A 27,324-nucleotide genomic window follows, 5' to 3' on the forward strand; every position below is an offset into this window, starting at 1 on the left:
CCTCATACTATAGGTCAAACTCAGCCAAAGATTACCTGAGAAGTTTTAACAAGCATGGTGAAGACTTAGAAACCAGATCTTTGCTAAGCAGAGAACTAACTATATTTTGGGAGAAGGGAAGAAAGTTGTAATTAGTGTTTTACCTTTCTGCTTAAAATAAACTCACTCTGCAAGTTTTCATAATTTAAATTAAATTGCTTTTCAAGATTAATATCTTAGGTGCCTGAGTGAACTGCAGGGCTAATGTGCTAAGCAAAGTGCAATGTTTTATTTTAATGCAGCTATTCCTAGCGTCATCCTACTTTAGAGGGATTTTTTATCAAACAAAAATAAAAAGCCTCCACACTCAGATCCTACTTTTCACATTAATTGTACATTTCTGACTAATCATTACTTTCTACACAATGTATTTGATTTTGAAAGCTACCTGACAGGTTTTTTCATGATGCATTTAAACATACTACACTGTCTAGAAAATACTGTGACAATGTATTTATGGAATCATTGTGGGGAAGATAAGAAACAATAGGTATATTGCATAAACTGCAGTAGATCCATTAAGACAGCCCAGCAAGAGTGCCAGTGGTCACTGAACTACCTTCCACAATGAAGCTGCCAAATGATACTATATACTGTAGAATCATAGAATCATTAAGGCCGAAGAAGACCTCTAAGTTCTTCTAGTCCAGCCTCCTGACCATCACCACCATCACGACTGCTAAAACATGTTCCTCAGTTCCACCTCTCTATTCTGTATCTTTACGCTGTAGGTTATGGAGCACTTTCCTCCATCAGCTCCCCACTATTCTTCCTGTGGACACCATGTGCTGTTCTTAACAATATATCATTGATCGAATTGCACCATCCATTGGCAGTGCTTTAACTTGCTAGTTCATCTTCTTCAAGGAGGTGTGAACCCCGCCAAATCAACAGCATGAAAAGCAAAGGTTCAGTATGCATTCAAGATACTTTCTGAACCCTTTACTTAGGACAGAGTTATGATGTCTTCAAGAATTTTGTCTGATATGTTTCCAATTTTTATTTGACCTCTTTTTCTACAGTCAGGATGCATCTGTCAGAAGATGAATTTATTCACCAAATTAAAAATAAAAAAAAAAAAGTCAAAAAGAAAAAGAAAGAAGTGTTAAAAATGAACATCGTAACAACATTTCTTATAAGTTCCTTTCAAAAAAATTATGAAGTGTAAAATATAAAAAATATACAATTCAAGACAAAATTGAATTGACATAGAGCTAGAAGAACTGAAATTTCCTGCTAAATACATTTTAGTAATCTGTCCAACCTTTCAAGGCTGCTTGCAGCACAGAGTCTATTTTATGTGTGGTGAAAATGGATTTCTCATGGAAATACTATAGAAATGTGTATTCAGAGTATAAAAAATTGGCTTCCAGAAAAAGAAAAATGCCAAAAAACTGCCTACGTTTTGGTCCTGTAGTCCTTTGATGACCTAATGGTGCATAGAAGTCACAGTGAAATTAGATCTGTCAATCTATGTAACTGCCTAGTGCCCATGGTTAACATTTCCCTGACCAGCCTCAGCTCTCATGCCTTAGAGTGATCCTTGGCTATTTGAACAACAGTGCTTGTCATAAACAACATATGCACAAAATTCACAAAGAGTGTTTTGAGGAAACTTTTAGAGCCATCATTGCTGTCTCTAACCAGACTAGAACAGAAGGTGATGAACCAAGCAAAATATTATTAGCCTTATACATTCAACCGATGCAGTCATGTTAAAAAAAGCTGACAAGGTTCATTAGAATCAGTTACTGTGTAGCACTGAGGATAAGTGCAGAGAAAATAGAGCAGGAACGCGCTTGATAAAAAACAGAACAAAAAAAAACAAACGAAAAAATCAGGTTTTAGCAATTCTGTTCCTATTTTTTGCCACCTATTTTCCGCCTTTTTTTTTTTTTTTTCTCCAGTTAAATCGATACAATTGTTTATCCTAGTTCTCAAAGACTGAATGGATGAAGATCTTAAGCCTGGATGAAGGAGAAAACAGAAACACCTAAAAATGTTTTTATAATAATCATTTAAAACTTATCTTTTAATTCATTAATAATGAGTTCAGTGTCCCTAGATATAAGTGATACAGACTTTGTACAACTAATAATGCCACTAAATATAAAAGTATCTAAATATGTCCTTCTTACAGAATCATTTATCCAGCATAAATTTTGCACTCAATTTCCTTTGATGAAAATAAAAACCTAAATGTTCTCCTCACAAAATATTGAACAAATTTATATTTTTCTTTCCTTGTTTCTATTTCTTTCTTTGAAATGCATGGATATTTTGCTTGGACTCATAGTGTACTGTGTGGCAGATCCAGCTTCCTATTTCTTCCTTTCCTCTTCTGACCTTCAGTCAACAACAAAGATGTAAAAAGAAATTTATTACAAAGATTGGATATAGGTGGATTTTGAGTATTTAATATTAAAGTTACAATTTTTAAAAGCCCAGTTAAGCTCTAATCCTAACCTTCTTTGTTTTCTGACACGTTTTCTGGCAATTCCATAATCATGTATACATATAGAAGAAAACACCTAAGCTAAACCTTTCTTGTATCTAGAAGCGGACAGCATCAGATCGCCTGAAGGCTTAACTTCCAAAGCTTAATCTGCATAGCAGCATTAAGTTCAGAAAAAAGTACAGTATTTATGAAATCTGTTGTAAAAAATGACTGTGACAATGTGTCATAGATTCATAATCAGAACATTTTCCTACTCGATAAACTTTGATTCTTGGTTTCCTGCAGCATGAGAGTATCTGTGTTTCCTACCATCCAGGAAAGACTTTAGTCATCAAATCACAGGCTAAAATATATGTTAGGTACAGCTCTTTGCCTAGGCCAATTAATCCTGCTTTAATTATCAACCTATCAACTAAGCAACTAGGGAATGTTTTCCTAATTTTAGAAAAAGAACACTGAATTGTCAAGAAAATAATGACTTGCATAAATAGAAAATCTTAAAGCAGTGGAGAACCAAAGCCATAATTCTGGTTCTATAGTCATAAGAACTTCACTCAAATTTATCTAGAGAATCCATGCTGAGACAATTCTCAAAACAAAGTCTGAAACTAATAGTCTGTAATGGAAAACCAGCAAACAAGCAAAGATTATCTATCAACATGGCTGATACCAGTACTAGATCTAGCAAAAATCTAAAATTAAATCATATTTTCCTACGGTTTAAAAGAAATCCACTGAATTTTTTCTATTCTTTCATTTCAGCAAGAGCCTGTGAACCAGTCTCAAGGCCATGCAAAAGTAATTTTAAGAAAAATAAAATACTAGGAAAAAATTATTCTTGGAAGGTGTAATAATACATTGTCCAGGCTCCCCAGGGAAATGGCTGAGTCAGTGACCCTGGAGGTGTTCAAGAAATGTGTGGATGTGTCACTGAGGGACATGGTTTGTGGACATGGTGGGGATAGGTCAACCATTGGATTAGATGATATTAGTGGTCTTTTCCTGTCTCAAATATTCTATGAACACATGATTCTATACTGGGTCTATATAGTCCCTGAAGATTCATTTCCGGATGTTCACAAAGTAGAACCTGAATTTTGAAATATAGAAAATATATCAAATTAAAAAAAAAAAATAAAAAAAATCAGCAAGCCTGGAAAAGTCAATTAAAAAGTACACCATACAGTAGTTAAAATTTACTTTATCTGTGCAATGTCTGGTTTCAAAATTTATTCCTTGTCCAAAAGATTCTACAAATCCTACATTCACCTACAAATTCTACACTCACTTATAAATTCTACACTCCTGTATTACAGAGATCAAAGTAAGCAAAGTATGATTCAATAGAAGAGACAGGTAGCTTAATATACAATATTTCAACATATACCAACACTGAAAGCAGAGTGGATTTCTTGTATTCTTTTTTTCAGTTACAAAAGGTACAGTTTTCCACAGTACAGAGACAATGATAGCTCTAGTCCCATCTTACAGTCACTAGAATATTGGCTCTACTATTGACTAAACACTGTAGAACACCCAATATTCCCTAACAAAAGAATTACCAAATACCAGAGGCTTCAATCATTACAGTGTATTAGGGACTAATATAAATATGTATACATATGATTAGCTTCTTCAGTATCTATAGTAGCTTATGTCTTAGCTTAATTATTCTGGTCGAGACACTCTGCCCTGAAGTTTTGGTGAATTGATCACTACATTTGGTTCAAAACATCACATAATGTTTCTGTGTGGCATTAAAATAAAACATTTCGAAGATAAACATTTCCCATTTTTGTTGTGTTGATCTCTGTGTTCAGTTTTTAAAGCTCTGGAGTCACTTTCTTGACATAGAAGCTATATAAATGTAAATTACTTTAATCAATTCTGCTACAACATAAGCATTTCACAATGCTCATAATACATATTTTGGAATTATTTGGGTCTTATTTCCAATTTTATTCAGCAAAAGAATTTCCTACTTTAACCTCCAGGTCAGAGTCTATCAAACAAACATGATGCAAGTAACAGTTAAATTCCACAATATCATTTGCGCGACATTTTTCACTCATATTCAAGTCAGAAAATGTTTTCATTTTCCAAGTGTTTATTCACTTCATAATATTCCATAAAACTTCATTCTTTGGTTTCCATTTGCTAGAAGAAATTATTTTTTAAAATGCATTAATTCTACAAAGCTTTGTTCATAAAAATTGTATGATGATTTTTAATTTTTTTTTAAAGACAAATGGCCTAAAGCATGAATCTCTATTTCAAATGGAAATACAAATGCTTCTTTTCAAAGAACAGAAGTTTCTACGAGATCCTTTATGCTTCTTTATCTGTACAGCTAATAAAAAGCCAATTTCCAAACAGCATATATTGTGCTAAAGAAAGTCATCAGCCTCATTAAAAAATGCAGATATATCCTGAAATGTACTTCGCTATTTATCTGTATAGCTTTACATCTGAAAGAGTAAGATAAACTTAAATTGTTCTTGTATCAATGTAGGCATTGCAAACAAGACTAGCATGGTAGCATGTCATTTCATAAGTACAGCTCTGAATTTAAATATGGCACGTACAAAATATTATTGATATGTAAGCTTCCAACTGGGTCCAACTTTGTTTTTAATGAACTTTTCCTTAGAAATAACCAGGAAGATGACAGATAAGTCCATGGTTTCTTCCGCAGAATGGAGGGAAATATAGTAGCCAGTAGCCTACTAAGTAAAAGGATGTTGTCAATATGAGTAGAGTCTGCTATAAGAAGGATTACCATGATGGAGAAATAATTATATAATTGTTTTGACGTGATTCATTCTCTCCAATAACCTTTTAAATTCCCACCACTATATTCCAAACTAAACTGTGTCTGAATTCACCATTGTGGTCAAAAGTAAAGCTGTGTCTGAATTCCTTCAGTTTAGAAAATATTTTCTCTACTAGGCCCTTTACTCTGACTGTTAACAATGCTGTTATCTAATTAGCATAGTCAAATACATCTGATTGTACTGGTCCAGTATCTCCTGCTAATCTTATGTCTGATGCCTTAGAAACAGCCCACGAAGAGCTGTTGTTATGTTCATGTTTGTGGAAAAGAGTTGCTCCCTTTCAGAAAAATGCTCACACACATGAGACATCAGGGAGAAAGTTGTTCATAGCACAAATACTGCACGGCAAACAACATTATTTACTGATTATTAAGTCATTCTGAATAACGTTAAAAAAAATCTACAATCCTGAAGGTTAAACAGGACACAAAATGTAATATTAAGCTGTAAATTCAAAGAACGATTGCAAATTTGATTAAGAAAATAAGATCTCTGTAAGTCAAAAAAGAAATTCATTATTGTAGGAAAGTATGACTGCTACATACATCAGAATTTTGATTCAGTTTTGTGGGTTTTTTTAATAAATCTCACATGCAATCTCATAACCAAATTACACCAGTAACACCAACATCACCAGCTGCCACTAATAAATCATAATAGTTATCAGTGTCATGTTCATCACTTACACCACTTACACCACGTGCAGCACACAGCTGTTTTCACTTGATGGAAAGAACAAGGAAGGCCACTGTTTCCTTACGTGAAAATTCTCCAGGCATCTCATATATTGTAAATAGTCAATAGACACATATGGTTTATGTGATGTAATCCCACCAATTTATCAGACAAAGATAAATTGGACAGCATGAAACTGGGAGAACAATGTAGGATATCAGACCCCCAGTTTTCATTATATATTCATTATATTCAGTAAACCAAGCCTGTTAGAACATGATGTTTGAAACTGCTCAGCATTGTATGGAAAGAAGCTTTGCTAGAGCATCTACATGAAATTTATTCACACATTTTCTAAATTTATGATTCCCTATTTAAGGCATTGTCTGCCTTTCCACTAGTTGTTCTCATATGAAAACAAAATTTAATCAGAAGTTTGCATCTCATGTTAGGCTTCATTATCAGACCACAGAAAAGAATCAAGATCTTCCCTCCATAGAAGTGCAGTATCTTAAAAATAAAGAAAGAACAGAGGAAAAACAAAATGTATTATTATTATTCTGCATTAACTTTCAAGTTAGATCTGTGGACATTTTGCTACTTGCACACAACCAACGAAAAAGTGAGTGCAGGCCCTTAGTGCTTTAATTTTTTAATTAAATGTAGGTTGCTAACAAAATCTACACCTACTCCTCTGAGGTACATTTTTGCACACTCTTTGCTAAACATTTATAAATCCTTGCAAAGTGCTCTAAGAATGTTGTTAGTGAAGAGAAATTTAAAACAATTGAAATCTTGAGCTCATTTGGAGTAGCTAAAAACCTTTTCCTCCTTTCCCTCTACACTCATTGCTGTCTTACTAATTAGCTACTATAGACCTTATAATTAGTATAATGTTCATTATTCATTACAGTTATCTTTGATTTTTTCCACTGCCAGTTTTAAATATTCTTTACAGTTTGCAGTACAGTATTTGACACACTCTTGAGGCCTGTCATTATACTGGCATTGCAGGACCTAAACATTATATTTACTACCAATAATCCACTGCTTAATAACATTGATATTTATGATTGTCATTGCTAGTCAATTGTTTCAGAACCGTATTCAAGTACAAGGTAGCATCAGAAAAGAAATGTGAATTTTGGAGCTCATTTTTCAAAATATTTTGCAAAGTATATACTATATATTATATATTGTGTGTAAGGTATATTTTGCACAAGATTGTCAAAGGAAAGAACAGATTATCTGCCAAGGTGAATTCTCATAGAAACAGGGAAGTCATGATCTGTGATCAGCTAATTATCTGACCCTAGGTGTCAAAGATAAGGTACTTAAACATGTATTTAGGTCACAGTAATCAATGAGTTTAATCTACGTTCTTGTAATATAAGTCAGTGGAAGATTTTAAGTATCAGAAGAAACTACAGGAAATTATTTTGTTAAAGTATGCATAAACATAGTTAGTTGCAAAACATTTTCCCATTCAGAAGATTTCCACAATTGAAACAAAATCTATATATTCTGCTTTGCATACAATTTTCTGTGTATTTTGGGCCATAAATCTGTCTTATGTTATATGTTGTTCTGTTTTTAGTATCAGCAATCATCCAAAAATAGTGATTATGTATCTGACAAATAAACAATCTATGAACAAAACTGTCATTTGATCAAAACTGATTAAAAAAAAGAAAAATCATTAGACACAACTTATTTATTTATGCATGTATATTTTAGTGCACATAACTTCTTTTTTCTTTTGTGCATATGCTGAATGAGTAAGCTTAAAAAAGGAAATTTTGTTACATGATATTAGCTTTAGGTAGCCAGAATCACATAAAGCAGAGTCAATACCAATTTTCTGGTGGAAATAATAAATAATGCTGTTACTGTTCTAGAGGAACACCAATCAGAAATTATTATTGTTCCACAAATAATAAATATCATGCTTTTTCATAAGTGAAAAGAACCACAGAATCACAGAATGGATGGGGTTTTAAAGATCATCAACATCCTATCCCCTACCATAGGAAGGGATATCTCCCACTGAATCAATCTGTGCTTCTGATCTTTCTTGTTTATCCCACCTTTGTAATGAAAGACCCTTACATAGGAACTGTTACAAGCTTCCAATCCACATTATATGTTTTTAAAACACAGTATCCTAGGGAAGCTTATCTCAGTGGGTTCTAAGAGGCAGAGATTCCCAGCAGAAGTTAGATTTTTTTTAATTCAAAATACAATTTTATTGAATCATAAGTAATGTTTTTCCAGCTATATTAAGTTTAACAAATTAGTATTCTTTGTGTGTTTTTTTGGACAAAAGCTCTGAGCATGTACTGAGAAGGTAAAAGTGGTAATAGCAATTCTCAACTAAATTTCAAAGAAACAAAGGAAGGCAAAAAATAAAAATAAAAATAAAAATAAAAATAAAAATAAAAATAAAAATAAAAAATCCATACAGGCATATGGGCTGCTTTTAGGCATGAAATCAGGAGAGGCTAATTAGACTACTGAGAAACCATGAACTTTGCCCACTTATGAATCAGTTCATAGTGTATCCACTAATTTTCAAATGTTTTGTAGACAAATACAGAGTTGAATTGTAAATGGAAACAAGAAAGTATACATTTGTGATAACTGCATGCAAAAACTTCAGAGAGATGTGTGAAAAAATAAAAAGGAGTTTGATAAATCTGCAATCAAGATCTGGCTGAAGAAAGGAATCTCTGCAGTATACGTAAGCAGAGGTTGAGTTCATATCTGTTTAGGGAGTTATTATCTTTTCTTAATAATAAATTTGATAAATGGAGCCCATGGCTCATGTACTGTAACATGTAAGTTACAGTAACATGAGTGCTTTCAAAATCAAAGTATCAGCTTATGTTAGATTCCAGTACAGAACATGCTGAAATGCCATGCTTTTACACTGGATGAAGAGAATAACTCTGAAAGCTAAATCAGAAAGAACGAAGACTGTTACCAAACAGAGCAATTCCACTGTGATAGTTCTTGTTGTATAGAAATTCTGAATTATTTTCTTGTGTTTGAGAGTTTCTTAATTGAATCTCTTTCTATCTACTTGTATATTTTAAACACATACAAAATAGCTTCTTTACAAAAAAATCTATATAAAAAAAAAATCATTTTCATTCCATTAGCTATATCTGCTTGTATTTATGGCATGCTGGACACTGGCATTTATGAGCATTACAAAATACAAGTTCTCTCACATATGAAGTTCCAATTCCTCAGCAAATGTATGAAAGTAACAACATGATCATAGAAACAACAGTCTGCTGCAAGTAATCACACAGCAGCAACAGCCAGCAAAGACATAGCTGGGAAAATAGAAATCTTTATAATGACATATTGAGGCATGGCAGAGGTCAGTCTAATTGAGCATCTACTTTCAAATGAATAGACAAAGTATAAAGATAGAGCTAATGTAGCAAGGTGCTTTTTGTCACAACAGTTGTTGTAAACTGTATTTCACATTCTTCCTCAGATGGAAGTGATATCCATGCATGTAATAACCCCCCATGGACTTTTTTTGTATGATTTTATGACTTCTCACTTTGAATGCAAATAGACCGCTACCATTTACATAATTCAGCAAGAAGAACTGCTGATGAACCTAACTTTTTTGAGCCTGCTTTCTGACAGTAAAATTAGTTGCCCTGTAGATCTTCTGTTAGAAAAAACAGTGAGCAACTGACACTTTCCCCATCTCACTCATCTTTCATATACTTCCATTTGATCTCTCAGTCACTTAATTCTAAAAATGTAGAGTCCTAATCTATTTTATTATTCTCAGGGCACAAGTCCCTCTACAGTTTTTGTTCTGCTACAGTTGCTGAGAAATCAATGAATTCAGTGTCCACATGTCTTCTGAGACTTGAGAATATTGCACTATGAACAACCTTATTGCTTCATTAGGGCTACTTACAGGTTCTGACACAAAGCAGATTGCAAACATTTTCAGAATCCATTTCGGAATCCATTCATTGCTTATTTGTAGGCTGGACAAAAGGGCTATATTCATTGCAAAGAAATTAACTCTGCTGCCCTTAACTGTAGACATTACCACACAGAAAGCACTATGAACCTGCTGCCAATGACTGCTGGCATGGCAAGTGTACTCTTGCAGATCAATGCTGCTCTGAGGTTTTCTTTTCCCCAGACTCCACTCCAGTGTTTGGCCTCAGGGCTTCCTGGAACAACACAAGTTTCTATTCCAGCAACATTGATTCATCCTCTGCCTTCATTTCCAGCCTTCTGGGGCTATTCTAATCTTCTGAACATAGAAAATAAAAAGTCATGGAGCAAGTTACAAACCAAGAAAACTTGATCTTATCTTTCCTAACTTGCTTCAGTGTCTGACTTTAGTGTCATAATCACCACAAGAAACAAACACAGGCTGGCTATCTTGTTTGGAGTATTAACAGACAAATTACGGGCTGAAATGGAACAAAGACAACAAACTTCATCTCAGAAGCAGTGAAGCTTGTAATATGCGAATTTCTGAAGTATTGCTAGCTTTATTACTACGTTTTGAAGAATAACTGAATAATTATATTTCTGAACCCACCCATTTCATTCCTTCCCAGCACTGAATTAATACTGAAAATCATGGGCAGTAACTTTTCTCCAGAAATGAAATCCTTTTAAATGCTAAAAGACGTTGGCCTTCATTTCTGCTGGGATGGGATTTGAAAGATTTGAAAAACGTATCTCACATTCCCGATGCCAGAACAGCTCTGTTCAGACTGCATAAACACTTCTGAGTTAGTAGACCTACATCACAGCACATGGTTGAGGCAAAATCACAAATTATATATATAGATTGTTCTAAATCAATTATATGAATTTGTATTTCTTATTCAAATTTACCTTTAACTTTTTCCCCAGATTTATCACAAAATTTGGGGACAAGGTCAAATAAATTTGACTTTACTTATAAAACTTTAAAATACTTCTAACAAAGTCAAAGGTTTTTGGAATGTTTCTCAAAATGACAAAGACATAGCAAATATTGGAAAAACTGCTGGCAGAAATAAGAAATATAGAAAAATGTACAGAAATCCCCTGAACTGCTCTGCATTCCAGACATAAATAATTTACCCAATTGAGGATGCACCTTCTACAACAGAAAAAAAAAAAGATTCAAAAGTTTTCTGTAATTTGTAATGTGTGTACAAGGTATAGCGTTCATAGTGCTTTACATCAGCACTGAATGTTAGTTAATTGAAGCTCCCAGTACCTTGAGTAAAAAAGTCAGCACTACAGAAGAGAAAATAATTCTTCTCATTTTATTTTGAGTCTAAACAGATTATAAGCAAAGCCTGGAGCAAGTTTTTTATGATGAATCAATGATGTGCTAATTTGCTTTAGGCCATGAAGATTTTCAGCCTCTCATTAATCTCAGGAAATGCCACTGACTGCAGTTGTTACTGTTTAATTAAAAAGTATGTCACAGTTGTGAAGCTACAGAAAGTTGTAAATATTATTCTTTGCCAAGCATTTACATATCCAGGATAATCTGCAGTCAAAACAAAGAGTGCAAGAGAAAGGAAGAGCTAAGCACCAGATGCTTTAGTCTGAGGTAACATATTTTTTTCACTAAGATGAGATAACTCCAAATATATACAGTGTTGCTGCTTCTACATGGCTGTTTTTCACCTCCAGCTTCAACATGCTTTAGAGCTAAGTCTTCATGATTTTACTGGCCTGAGAAGACAAAGAGAAGAGATTTTACTGGAAGACATTTTACTGGAAGAGAAGACAAAGGAAAGACTTCAGCTACTTTAAGATTCAGTTTGTGCCCAGGCACCCAAGAACATAAGGCACAATTTCCATTCTAAAATTCAAGAGAGGAAGAAGTCTCAGGACAACTCTGAAGGACTTACAAAAGAGAGAGATGGCATGTTAGTATTTAAGTTCTGCAACGTCTGTAGCTCTCAAAGTGTTCTGGAAAAATTTAAGAGGACATAATTTCACAACTAGAAAGATATAAATTGGTGTTCATCAGAAAAATGTACAACATAAATACACACTTAAAAGTATTATAGATGGCTTATCTTGCAAAGCCACAATAAAATTCTTTCCTTTTTGATTTCAAGAAGCCAAATTACGTTTAATAGCCAGGAAGATACAAGGTACTGAAGAAAAAAAGTTTTGTATAGAAACCCATTAGCAATATCTGTCCCACACGGCCTGGCACTCCATCACAGAGCTCATGGCCACTGCTGTTTCTTACTGGCAATTTTGTTAGAAAAGTCTAAGTATGGCAGTGCTATCTACTTCATCACGCACTGCTGGTAACCAGTGATGGGACATATCTCATAGATCAAGGCTGAGCCATATCACACATGATTTTCATTTATCCAATGGCCACTTATGACATCCCCCACTGCGTAGGATCCTTGAACCAAGAATGTATTGCAGAGCTGCTTGTTTACCATCAGATCAGCGGAAAGAACCCTTTGTATCAGGTGAGTTGTCAGGAACGTCTGTTATCCCTTTGTTGTAGCACATTTATTTATGAAATTATATTCCAAAACAAAGCAGAGCACAAAATGAAGAGTGCAGAATTGCGCCCAAGAAAATATTTTCATTCTTTCCTGCTTTTTACATGGAACAATGAATTTAAAGAAAAATAATATTTATATATATGACAATTTTAAGAAAAGAGTACAGACAGAAGAGGATCAAAAGCAAAGGTAGACTGAAAGAACTCAAAGAAAAAAAATCAGAACACAAGAACATACAGAAAAGGAAACCAGAAAATGTAATGAAATTATCCAGAGGGAAAAAAGTCGTAGGAGACGGCAAAAGAAAAAAAGGATACAATAAGAGAAATAACAGAAAAAAAAATCACAGAAACATTAAAAAAAATGTTGAACACAAAGAATGACTCTTCACATATGAATCAAAAACACATGATAAGCTTGTCACTCATACATACACACACACAGAAACAAGCAGAAGGGAAAAAGTACAGAGAATGACAGTCCAATAAACGGAGGAGAAAGATCAGAAGAGATTAAAAGGAAAATGGTTTGCTGAAGATAAAGATGCAGCAACCTGACCAAAGTAAAAACATAAAGATAAGGAAAAAGCACCACAGAAGAAAAGCATTACAAATGAAGTATGAGAGATCACTAAACAAACAGCTAATCAGTGAGAGAAAGAGGCTCTGAGGGTAAAAAAAAAAAAAAAACACAAAAAAACCCACACACATACAAAAAAAAAGAAAAAGAAAGGAAACTACAATGCATAGAAAGACAAATACTGTGTATTCAGAGTGGCTGCTAGGCACCAGGAAAATCTTGAGGTTTAGCTTTTTCCATTCGTTGGGTCAGTTTCTCATTCAAACTTGAGGAGCATGATGTGCTTTACTGAGACATGAAAATATAGAGCCTGTCTTGCAAGTAGCAGAGATATCTCACAAGCCCTGTAGGAGCACCTCATTATCACTAATTTTACAGAAGCTAATAGAAGTATATGAAATGTATTTTCTGCTTAACTCATTGAGAATGATAAAATTAAGAAAAAAAAAGTGGGAGGGAAGGAAGACCACGACAAAACATTTTTTTGTGTGTTAATCCAGATAACTCACTAAAATTAGGCTAAATTTGAAATTCAGTCATCCATTCTACTTTTCTGTGGTTCTTACAGCTTATAGAAATGCAATTACTCTACATACTGATCTACATAAAGCAAAGCAGTTGTTTTGCAGCCAAATTAAGGAAACTTTTCATTGCTATGGTGTTCCTGGCAGAATGTAACAGCTGTAAATTATCAAAATTAATACTTTCCCAGCCTAATTCATCAGTTCAGTGCTTGAATCATGTTAACCCATCTAGGGAGCAATTCAATGTGCTTCACTTCTCAGGGACAAGTAGAGACTAGCATTACCATCCTCATGATGCACACATAATCCCACATCTGCAATATATGCACTTCATGGGAAACTGAGAGCATAGCTCTGAAGGATGCTTTTCCTCGACCATCTGAGATGTGCTTGATGCCTGTCTCACTCCAATTTATAGGAGGGAGATGAGGTTCTTTTAATATCTGTATACCCGGCGTGAGATTAAGAAACGCTTCAAATGTTGGTCCAACCAGTTTATTATAAACCCTAATCAGGGAGATGGGGAATGGGACAAGAGCGATAGAAAAGATAGGAAAGAAGCAAGAATCGTGTAAAATGTGGATAGTCACCTCCAGGATCCAGCAGGGGTCGCACTGCACGACGTTTCAAAGGTCCGAGGCAAAAGTAGCAGAGGGGGAAAGCAGCAGCATGGCAGCCTTGGGCAGCAAGCAGGTAGCAGGAAGAAGTGGCAGAGCCAATCCGGGAGGAAGCAGCAGGACTCAGGTAGCAGGGCCAGGAGAGTTTGTCAGCATGCAGGAATTCCGTAGTGAGGAATCTGATGGTTTTGTTCTTCAGCAGCGTGGTAGAGCGCAGAGCAAGTCCAGGAGGGAAGAGGCAGGTCGTGAGATGTCTCATGGCAGAAACCTCTTCTTATTTGTGAGGAATCTGTTGCCAGAAAACCTCAACCTCATGGCTGTAGGTTTCCTTCTGCAATCACGGCATTCCTGGGTGCTTGATTAAGAGTCATATGAGTACCCCTGAGATGGCCATCTTCCTTGAGATAAGTCCACACAAAAGACCACTTCATGGTTATTAAGCTGTGGCTTATCTCTCTCTCTCTGGCCTTGCTCCTGGCCTCGTCCATCTGTGTTCCTCAGACAAAAGATTTCACAACCCTTGCCCAGGACTTGCTTGGACTTGTTCATCTGTGTCCCCAGCAAGCTTTGAGACAGTGATGTAAAAGAATAATCTCTTAAAATGGCACTGACACAACAACTGAATTTTCTCTCTTTTCCCACCTCTCTTTCAGACCACACTATGTCATTTAAGAAAACTGCTAAAACTACTGCTGCAACTAGACTGATAAACATTGCATGGCCTGAACAAAAAGGCACAGGAATCTTCTACCACATTCTGACTAGGATATCCTGGCAAATAAAATGGATGTTGATGGCAATACCCTGGAGAAGAATCCACCACAAGCAATGCATTTATTATCTCCTTATCTTACACATGGGAGTGCCAGTGAATTTATCTCAGGAGTGCTCTCAAGGCCAGTGGGGCAATTTTATCCTGAATTTTAGTCACTTCAATCAGTGCTAGAAGGACATCTCCGTCCTGCTAGGATTCTGCAAGACCTTTGGTTCTGCTGGCAGGAAGAGAGCTGATCAACAGTTCAAACTCTGGTTGGAGACCTGTGACTAGCAGCATTCTCCAGGTGTTGGTGCTGGGTCCAGTCTTGTTCATTATCTTCATCAGCGACCCTGATGAGGAGATAATGTCCACTCTCAGCAAGTACACTGATGATACAAAGGTGGGAGGAGTGGCTGACACACCTGTGCTGTGCTGCCTTTCAGCAGAACTTGGACAGACTGGTGAGCTGGGCAGCAATAAACCAGATGAGGTTTAACAAAAGCAAGCCCAGAGTCTTGCACCTGGGAAGGAATAACTGCAAATATCAGTACAGGCTGGGACCTGCTGGAGAGGAGCTCTGCAGAGAAGTACCGGGGGGTCCTGATGACTGACAGGCTGGCCATGAGCTAGCAGTGTGCCCTGGTGGTCAAGAAGGCCAGTTAAAAGGAGTGTGGTCAGCAGGTCAAGGGAAGTCAGGCCTCACCTGGCATTCTGTATCCAATTCTGGGCTCCCTGGTACAAAAAAGACAGGGATCTCATGGAGAGAGTGCAGTGGAGGGCCACAAAGATGATAAAGGGCCTGGAGCATCTCCCCTGTGAGGAAAGGCTGGGCGAACCGGGTCTGTTCAGCCTTGAGAAAAGAAGACTCAGAGGGGATCTGATTATCGTTTATAAATATCTTAAGCATGGGAGTCAAAGGGATATGGCCAGCCTCTTTTCAGTGGTCTGTGGGGTCAGGAAAGAGGAAATAGCCATAAAATGGAGCATAGGAAGTTCCGCACCAACATCTGAAGGAACTTTGCTCCTGAGAGTAAAAGACGTGATTTCAAAAACCTAATGATGAAAAAAATCATTAATTTATTCTTTGTGTCAGCACCCGAAATTTCTGAATTTCTTCAGAAAAGCTGGCAACTATGTATTTTATTGCTACTTTGCACTTTGAGAGAGAACTGGAGAATTGTTGTCTACTGTTCTCCTTTATAATGAATACACAACTAAAATAGCTCCACATTGTGTTCCTCTGGACCTGATGGACAGGAAAAGAATGTGTTCTTCCTTCCTAAACTTCACCATTTTCTCGTTTTCTGTAAAGAACGTGACAGATAAATTCCCTCAGAAGACAAAAAGGGAACACTTATGTCATGAATTTTTATAGAGATTAGAAATTCAGAAGGTACTAATCAAAACTGAAAAGATTATTTCTAGACATGCACAGAAGTGCCCAAATACAGAAATGCACATGCACTGAGGATATAGTTGCTTTTTCTGTACCTATTGTCTCTATTTTTCCATAGTTTATTCCATAGTTTATTTGCTATTTGATTTTCCTTTTCTTTTTTTGTGTGTCTGTCACTTGCTAATCCTTTATATGTTGGTCACTCCTAAAGTAAGGCCTTCTATTTATTTCCATGGAAACTACAACACATACAAAAAGGAAAATAACACTATTTGATAGATCAAATTCTCAGCTACAAAACACTCTTTTTCAACAGTCAACACCATTAGCTGTGCATCTTCACAAGACATGGACAAAAGCTTGCATGCCACACTCAACAATCTGCACCAGCAGAAGTGACCTTTTGTCCTTGCCGTCACTGCTGAAATGTACCACCCATTGCCTCACTGTGTTCACATCCACTGTTTTGTCTTCATTTTCATCTATCAGAGTTTTTTTCCAAACAAAAGTACTATGTGTAAGAAATACAGATTTTTGGTATATCGAAGTGATATTACTGTTAGCACACAATTTGTGATATTGCCTCAGTACTGCTTTAGAATGCATGAGGAATCTAATGTTACATAAAAAGCCTACTGACGTATTCATAACTTTTTATTACAGTAAGAATTCATTTTGTAATTATCAAGATGAGTTGAAAGATTAATCAGTCTGCACAATACTCCCCTTCAGATGTGCCAGTTGTTTCCATAATGATAAATACAAAATCTATTTTCAGTTAGTTTACAGCAAAGCTGGTTGTGAAGTCTTAAGAACTTTGACTTTCTCATAAACTGACCAAAATAAAATACAGAATTAGCATCAAATATGGTACCGCATGAGTTTTGTCACTGATTTAAGGCATTGAATGACAGGTGCTACCTGTAAGCCATAGAGAATCCACAGAAGAAACATAAATGTATTAGAATGAAGAAGGTAAGAAAGGTAAACATATTATTTCTGAGTAAGCATCAGCAAAGAATTATCAGTTTCAGATCCCAGCAAAAGTAAAGAAACTACAAAATAAATACTGTGTTAGTATACTTTTGTTCTAATTTAAAGACAAGAAGAATGCAAAAGAAGGGCAAGAAGATACAACTTTAAAATACAGCAGCATTTAAATTAAAAGAGTAGGTACTATGGAAAGAATGATAAAAAACAGGATCCAGTACAGTTTCACATTGCTTTTGAGGTTATTTGTTGTAGCAATTATGATTCTATATACTGAACATTCATATTCCCAGTAGATCTCAAAAATTTGAAATAAAAGTTACGTTACATATGTCACTATGGCACTCCAGTGCTATATCTATAGGGAAAAGTCTAAGTAATAGTCCTTTCAAACTTTTTTTTTTTTCCTTATATATGAATGATGAAAGTGGTAGGGCTATGAAGTAGAGGTAAATGGCAAGAAAAGCGGAAGTAGAGACATACAGGAACAACAACAAAACATGTATTTTATTCTTCAAAATAAACAACATTTATTTTTCAAAAAGGCTTCATTAAAGACTATTTTCCAGGGGCAGAGAAGGGAAAACATGAGGAGAAAGACAAGGCCGGTGATGACTGGTGCCCCTCAGGGGTCTGTCTTGGGACCCGTACTCTTTAACATAAATATCAGTGACAGAGATGATGGGATACAGTGCATCCTCAGCAAGATTGCTGAAGACACCAAATTGAGGAAGGGATGCTATTCAGAGGGACCTTGATAAACTTAAAAGGTGGGCCATTGTGAACCTAATGAGGTTCAACAAAGCGAAGTGCCGTGTGTCATACCTGGATAGGGGTAATTCCATGGAAGTATACAGTCTGGGAGAAGAGCTCATTGAGAGCAGTCCTGCCAAGAAGGGTTTAGGGATCTTCATACAAGAAAAAGTTACCATGAGGCAACAATGTGTGTTTGCAGCCTGGAAGGCCAGTGATATCCTGGGCTGCATCAACAGAGGGGCAGCCAGCACAGTGAGGGAGGGAATTGTCTGCCTCTACTCTGCCCCCAAGAGGCTCCAACTGAAATATTGCATTCAGGTCTGGGGCACTCAGCCGAGGAAAGGTGTGGAGCTTTTGGAAAGGGTCCAGAGTACAGCCATGAAGATGATCGAAGGACTGGAAACCACTCCTGTGAAGGTAGACTGAAGGAGCTGGGCTTGTTCAGTGTGGAGGAGGACATGGTGGGACCTATTGTGGCCTTCCAGTGTTTAAAGGGAAACTATGAACATGATGGAAATCAACTTTTTACATGGATAGTGATAGGACAAGGGGGAATGCTTTTAAAACGAAGGAGGGAAGATTTAGATTAGATGCTGAAGGAGGTTTTTCACTGAGGGAGTAGTGAGGTGCTGCATAGGGTGCCCAGAGAGGTTGTGGATGCCCTGTCCCTGGAGGTGTTCAAGGCTAGGGTGGATGGGGCCCTGGGCAATCTGATACAATATTTAATCTGTACTAGGTCAAGGTAGGTACCCCTACCTGCAGCTGAGGGACTGGAACTAGATGATCTTTGAGGTCCCTTTCAACCCAAACCAGTCAACGATTCCATGAAAAATACAGCTCAATCTTTAGCAAACTAGAGATTTCAGAGGATTTCTAGAGGCCTCTCCAAAATATGGTCTGAGAGTGTTAGAGAGCAGACTTGAATCTAATCTGTGCTGCAGAAAGTTTCTGAGGAATGTTTTTTAAATTATTATCTATGTAATCAGTAGGCAGGGAATTAAAAAAAAAGAAAAGTAAGAGGAGGGAAGAGAGGAGAAGATATGAACTGGATACTTTCGGATTTCTAGTTGCGCTGTGCATTAGAAAAACTCCATGAAGTTCAGAAAGTTCTAAAATTGCTATCAAAATCTGCAGGCAGGGGGCATATTTATTTACATAAAAGTCAGACGATACATTAGACAGTGCATGCTTAGAAACAGATAGATGGAACAGAGTTACAATTACAAATGAATATTAATCCACTACTATGGCTAATTTTAACAGCTTGAAAGTCAACAAACTCATTTGTCTTAAGTCCAGAAGGAATAGATGTGCTTTTGAAGTGAAGTGATGAAATTATTGCAGGAAATAAAAAGCTAAATATTGTAGTGAGTGTTAGAAAAATGAAACATTCGCATGTCGGATATCTAAAGAGAAATGAATGCAGAAAAATTATAATTAAATGTGAGCATTACAACAATTTTTTATGCTTCAAAGATATGCATTATACCTCATTTATCTTCACTCATTCACTGTTCTTAATGGGCAAAATTGGTTTTTACTAGCAATTACTTTCTAATGTCATGAAGATGGTTTATTTTTCAGGTGTGTGAAAAAGCACAGGTCACAGAATTGCTGTCCCTGACCTAAAGACGTTATTGACTGAATGGCTGAAGCCTGAAAAATGAAACAGTACAGGACCAATGAACAGATCCTTTTCTTCATTTCCTACATTAGAAATAATGATTGATTTCAGATGAGATGAAAGCAGCACTTAAAACTAGTTTTACACAAACTTTTTTTGATGTTGGATGAACTATTGTCCTCTTGCTTTATTCTCAATGAATGAGCATGTAATCAAGACAACTGTCCTTAAAGAAACTTACGTAATTTTATTTTATACATTATCCCAAAGATAGGCAGGTTTCTACATACGATTTAGATGTGCATGACAAAAGTTTGATAAATGGGGGATAAAAACGTCCTGTACTTAAAACAAAGACAATATGGAAAAGTACAGAAAATAATAAAAGGGTAAATCTAGAGGATAAAACACCCTTTAGTACAGCAATCAGGACAGAAGTAAGCAGAAAAGGACAGAAGACTGAATTCAGATTCTGATTACTGTTTCCAATAAGCAGAGAACATAACAGGCTGAGGACTTCAGACTGAAACATTTTTTTTCTGGGAGACGTTAAATGTTTTTAACACCTTGAGTCGCTTTAGAGCAATAATACACTAAACAATCGTAACACAAAAAGTATTTATGGACTTCACAGATACTACACTTTTTCACAACTAGACATGGTTCCTACTTTAACACTCAAGCACTCAGACACACTGAAGAGCCTCTGTTTAGGCTCTTTTTGGCATCTTCCATGAACTGCTTAAAAGGCAAAAACAATGATGCAATATTTCTAATGCATAGTAAGATTCTAATTCTGCCTATGATTACTGGAATTTTGTTAATAAGTAGATAAGACCTTCAGCATAATCAGTTGCTGATGTTCAGTATCCACATCTGAATGTTCTTGAATGTTACCCTTTGAACTCTGATGAAGCAATGTGCATCCCTTTTCTGCTAAATAGACATATGTCTGTGAACACGGTGCACGATCAACAGTAATAGCAACTTTCGATTTTTCAGGTTCTACTCAATTCTAAAGGTTATTTCTGAAGCTATACATTCTTCTCAAAAAGCCCTCAGGTAAGGTTTGTAATATTGAAATACCTAAGTTCACAAAATTTCAATTAATTGAGCACATTTCATCAGTAACAAATCCTTCATTACTTGAGTCACAAAGCATTACATTTTGATTAGGTTTTCTAGCTCCATATTTTTAATTAACTTTCATGTCCCTTTCTAATTTGGCACAGCCTCCTCAGACTTCTTCAGATTCTGCCCACTCATAGAGACAGTCTGCATGAAGACTACTCAACCCAGTGGGAAGCAAAACACAAGTCATCCTTTTTTCCATATCTCAGTCTTATATGTTCCTTCTTCCTCTACTTCCAGGGTTGACTTTCCAAAGGAACTCTTCTGTATGCACCACCCAAAGTCCTTCACCAGCCTGGAGCTCCCCATACGTGCCTGGTTTCTCTAGTGAGATGCACACCATGATGCTCAGTCCATTGGATGAGCTGATGGAACCTTAAGAAAATCATTTTCATTCCTCCTTCAAATTTCTGCTTCTCAGCTCCAAAACGGCAAATACTTTTTCAAACTTAGCTGTCACCTTTCTAGACATTACCATTACAAACAGCTACCACTATTTCTCAGCTTTACTTGCACTTAAATTTATCATGCTTGTTATAGGGAGTTACAGTGGTTTTTCTCAATTTCTGGAGTTGCTCAGGGTCAGCAACAGCTCAGAAAAACCTTTCACCTGAACAAAGTAGATGTACCCTAATCCTAGTGACATTTCTCTTTCCAGAAAAACTTTTTAACTTTACAAGTGAAAACTTGGGTGAAAAACACAGACTTTGTTAAAAAAAAAAAGCAGGTTTTGTCGTAAGTCAGACAATTACTTAACCAAGTAATCTCCCATATATATACATATATATATTTCTTTTTTTCATATTGAAGCGTGGTTGTTGTTATCATTACATCCAATTATGTGGGAGGCCATGCTGCTGCAGCAACCTGGGAAGATTGATTGGTGTCTGCTCACCAGTGCCAAAGGCTTCACTCCCATCTTCTGAGATCCACACTACACATTTTTTGTTTAGGACAGTATCTCTATCTATTTCTGAAATTGAATAGAGTGTATGATTAACAATGTGACACATCTCCCTTTTCCTCAGTTTACTTCCAGGGAAATAACCCAACAAAAAGTGTTCCTGACTTCTGCTGCAATTTCTGCACATTTTCAGTTCCTAAGACAAAAGAAAAAACTGCATTGCCACCTCAGTGCTCTGAGGCTCCAAGCCACTGTTACAGCTGATCACTGGTATCACAATCCCTTAAAGCTGTGATAACTGTGGAAGAAAGCAAGCCTAATATATTTTTGAAAACCAACAGATAACTCTACTGCAGAGACAGTGAAAATAGATATTTTGTAGTTATATTTATTAACACAAAACTGAACACTCTTTTAGACATGCAACTTCTTTTCCTGCAGAAGTGTTTTTGTTTTTTTTTTTAGAATTCCTGTCTTTAAATATACGAAGAATATTTTAGGAGAAAACCTAAAAATACAGTTTTTATGGATTTTTCTGTGAGATATTAGCAAACCTGAGCTATTCATTCTAGTAATCTTGTATGTATTTTTAGAACAAGCAGCATACCATGCTTCAGACTATATTTTCAAACGTTCTTCTACTCTACATCAAAATTAAGCAGATCTTTTCTTGTTCACTTGTCTACCATGTCTAGTACCATAAAAACTCAGAAATACATATTTTTATTTCTTATCATGCTATTAATAACTTTGCTTGTAGAAATTAATTACTGAACTGAATTACTTCAAGTAATTATCTACCCATGTACACAAACATAATAATAAGGAAACATTTCCAGTATAGCCAGCCCCAAGTCGCAGTCTTCCCTGTTCCATTTAATTGGGGAAATTCAAGATTGGATTCAATTAATTGGATTCAGCTTTGGCCTGTCCCCTTGCAAAACTGAAGATAAAGCTTACTTCAGAACTTGTCTTTACTGTCAGTGCTGATCTGAGATCTATTCCTTGTCACATACAAGAAAGGATAGAGATTTTCCTTGCTATTGCTTTCATTCTTAATGTATTTGTAAAAACACTTCTTGTTATCTTTTACAACAGTGTCCTTTTCAAGTTCCAGCTGGGTTTTCAGCAGATTAAATTTTACGTATAAGAATTCATATAGGCTAAAATACTAGGAACACAAAATTCCCTCACTTTCCTTAGAAAACCAAGTGTGCTCATTACTTTACTTCTTAAAGATTATTATTATTAAATTCAGATTCCTGTTTTCCACATTTTCTTCCATTTTCATACTGAGATAAAGAGTATGTAGCATTAAATTAAAGGAAATCCAGTAGATTAGAAAAATTGTGCTACTAACCTCTAACATTCATTTATTGATGATATGAATAAATTTTAGTACATATCTGATGAATATGAAGCATAATTCGTTCATGAATAAACATCATGCATTGGAATCTGTCATCAGAAATGTAGTTTTATATACCTGAAACATCTACTGAGTTTATGAAGAAAAAAATAATCATCTGAAATAAAGCTACCAGATAATATGTGACTTCATGAAAGTTATTAGCCTTTCATTTTATTGCTTAATAAAGCAGATTTAGATATTCCATTTGAATCTAATCAGAAAGTGTCCAAAGAAGCACTAATCTTGAGGGAAACAAGCATTTAGTTGAAGTTTCATTCACAGATACCACAGTTTCTCCATTCTTTTCTGTCTTTCCGTTACATGTATGATGTGAAACAGATAGGAGTTTTCCTTCAGCTACGTCTCTAAATGGGTACTGTAATAAATGATGGACAGCTATAAATGTAGAATTTAATTCAGTCACTATGCTGTCTTTGGATTGTCAAAAAACACATTAGTCCTTCAGTTCTCTGATTTGTTACAAGTTTATTTTCAGGTAAAGCGATAGTAATTTTTAAATACAATATTGTAAACAATATTGACTTCTTCTGATGGTGTTTTTTTTCTCTCTCAATCTGACTGCCCTGCTTATGCTTTCAGCCGCAGAAATAATCAAAGACTTCATTCACACAGTAGTAATTTTTGAAGCATAGGGTACTTTAAAATAAAGAGATACTGGTTTAGATTCAACACAAAATGGTAATTCTGGTTGGTAGCATCTCCCAAGCTACCTTCCAACCTACTTTTGCACTCTCAGTTGTACTTAAATAAATGGATAGTCCAGTTATCTCAGGGTAACTGCATTTTTTCCATCTCTACTCTTACTGTGAGAATTCAATAAAACTGAAATATTGAAGTGAGAATCAAAGCCCAAGATAAATACAAAAAGAACTGAACACATGGTAATGAATTTTTTCTGGAATCAGTGGAAAGAAGGAGGACAGGCAATAGGGGCCTTTTATGGCCTGTATAGCAAACTCAGAGCACCATGAGATTCTGCCATTAATGGTAGAAAATGATCCATTATATGTTGCTCTCTATGGCAGAGTTTTCCCAGCTCCTATGCTGAATTTTATTCTGTAACTGCATATGAAAAGCTGCAGTGTTTTCTACTGTTGAGCAAAAATATGGTCTTCTCAGAGATTTTTATACCACAAAATCTTTTCAGAATGTCCACAGTAAAAGTATCACATAAAGTCAAACTGAAAAAATAACTTGAAAAGATCAAATAAAATATTATCTAACATTGCTGTTGGAAATAGCAATTTCTGTATTATATTATGTTAAATCTACAGAAAGATGACTGATATATTTGCATAACATGATGTGACATAACTTCTGTAGAACACAATGGATTAAAATTCAGTGACACAATGGAAAGAAGAAAATGGACAGCAAAGAAACCTTACAGTAATTAGATTATTTTGTTTGTTTGTCTGCAAACCTTTTCATGTATCTTCTCTATAGGTTAAAAGTGAATTAGAGTAACAATAGAATACTGAAATCAAATCACATTCTTCCATTAAAACTCTTGAAGCTGTGAAAGACCTACTTAGAGATAAGTTATTTTATTAAAAATACAAATTTTTGAAATCCTAACCATGGCTAAGATATTGTCTTCTTCCAGTATCTAATATATTTTCTGTGTTTCACAAGAGATGTAAATCTTGTCAGAGTAAAGACAGCAGAGATTTATAGTAATACATTAAAGCACCCACAGTTAGTTCATGTCCAGAAACCAGTTTTTGATCAGCTAAAGCTAATAAATAAGGTAAGACACATGAAGTAAAAGATTGAGAAATATGTTCAGAAAACAAAACAAGATCTCTAGTACAATATTTATGTGTAAGTAACTTTGTTATTATAATCTAATATAGGGAAATCTGGTGGATTTTTATCTGAAGAAGAATTAAAAAAGAGATCTTAAAAACTTACAGAGAAAGCTGTTGCCAACTATTCAGGTTAAGTATCATGAGTGTGAAGAAAGTGTGTTTGCATAGTTTGCTGACATTAAAAATAGAGACGATGGGCTGGGACAATAGTATGTTAAATCAGAAAATTTTTAGGAAATTTAAAGTTAATCAGAATTTTATCAATAACAGAAGACATGAAGTATTATCAGATTGAGGACAGTAAGGAATATGAAGCTGAAGACAAGCCTCAGATGAAAATAATAATATAGTAATAACAGTGAGTTGGTAATTCACCTCTCAAGTCCAGAACTTAGAGAAAAATTGTCAGCTATCACCTGTGCCTTGTGTGGACCTTTTTCTGTCCAGTCTGCAGGACTGTATATAACAAAGCATGATCCAGCCTAAAAAAGCTGGGAGAAAAACTGAAGAAAGAGAGATGAAGAGGATATTAAAGACTGAAACAAAGGATGTCCAAGAAATGAAGTAGCCTAACAGACTGCAGTAAATCATAACAAAAAACTGATCCCTATCATGTCACGTACCTCTGTAATTCTGCTGTTTGTAGTTCATGAGGTGTTTTACAAGTGAAAACAATAAGCAAGGCCATGATCACATCATTTTTTTTGCTTGAAGGGATAAAAAAGGAAATAGATGCTAAAAAAGATAAAGGTTTTTCAAAGATAAAGATAAGGTTTTTCAGAAACAAGAGTTTGAAATAGATACCAGTCTTCAAAGCCAGAATACCAGCTTTTGCACCAGGATCTCTGTAAATTAGTCTTATTTTAATTTACCTTAATTCTACAAGTATTCCATATGTATTAGGCCATGTACAATGATACATTTTTTCTGAAAATATATAATTTTATAAAAGTATTGGCCAGATACACTTTTTTTCAGGACAGTTATGAAAATAAACTCAAAGTACAGAACTAAATTATTCTCTAGTTAGCATAATCTGTATTGGAAAACAAGAAAACTGTCAAAATTCATGTGCCTTTGCCTGTCCAATTCCTATTTTTCCGTCTATCTTAAAACAGGTAAAAGAATGATTTTTAGCAAAGAGGTGCCTGTTTTACTATTTTCCTATTGGAGCACCACAAAAAGTCATCCCTCTTACTTTATATCCACTGTCATCTACTAGCAGACACCAGAATCTCACACATAGTCAAAATTAGGAAAACATTCCTCATATTCCCAAAAATATTTCATTAATGGCAAATACGATATAAAAGCCTGAAGTAAATTGTCCACTAATCACTGTTACTTTACACCATTAATAAAAATAAAAATTTCTTCTCATACTAAACCAAGTCTCTTAACACATGGGAATCATTGGACCATGACTTTTCACTTAGCATAGAAAGCAAAAAGGTGTTCATTCTCCTAGACACATGAGGTAAAATAAACATATAACAGTGTAAAAAAGAAAGAAAAGCATTAGTTGACATTGGAAGAAGGTTAGATTGTCTCACTCTGCTCTTGCTTGCAAAAATGTATTAATATTTAAAATAAAATAAAAGCAGTTCCAAAATAAAGGTTGCCCAACATGCAGCCTTCTCCTTACAGAGTCTAGGTGGCAAGGTTGGTTTAACTCATTTTTTGCTATTATCTTCAATGTGTCATGTCAAGATGATCTCTTTTTTTTTTTTTTTTTTTTTTTTTTTCTCTTCAGGAGAAAACCCATTAATCAAAACAATTTCTAAAATAAAGGTTATGAAATAGCGTACATAATATGCTGCTTTGCCTATTATTTTATATTAGCTGACCTTTAGTGCTTCCACAGAGGATTCTATCCTTTATCTTGGATTATAACACAGATAATTTTCCCTTGATTTGCAGTGTTCTACTATAGGAAAAAAAATGTTTAATTAATTTAGGAGTTTATTTTAAAAAGATAAAACTAAAAGGAACACAAGTTTCATTGGAGCAAGATCTTGATGGAAGACTGGGTCCAAGTACTAAAGAAAAATAAGTCTAAAAAGAGCAAATGGACATTTCAAATGGTTCTGAAACTAACTGGTTTTCCAATTTGTTGTTTATTGTACCTTTATGGCTGCCTTGAAATGCAGCAGAGAGGGATTAACATAAAGGTGCTGTGCTGTTACAGGGCTTGCCTCCCAGACCAGCCCACCCAAGGTTTTGCTCAATAAATGCACAGAGGTCAGTTCAATACCACACAACTT

Source organism: Tympanuchus pallidicinctus, unplaced genomic scaffold, assembly GCF_026119805.1.
Source record: "Tympanuchus pallidicinctus isolate F22 unplaced genomic scaffold, pur_lepc_1.0 scaffold4, whole genome shotgun sequence".
Lineage (NCBI taxonomy): Eukaryota > Metazoa > Chordata > Aves > Galliformes > Phasianidae > Tympanuchus > Tympanuchus pallidicinctus.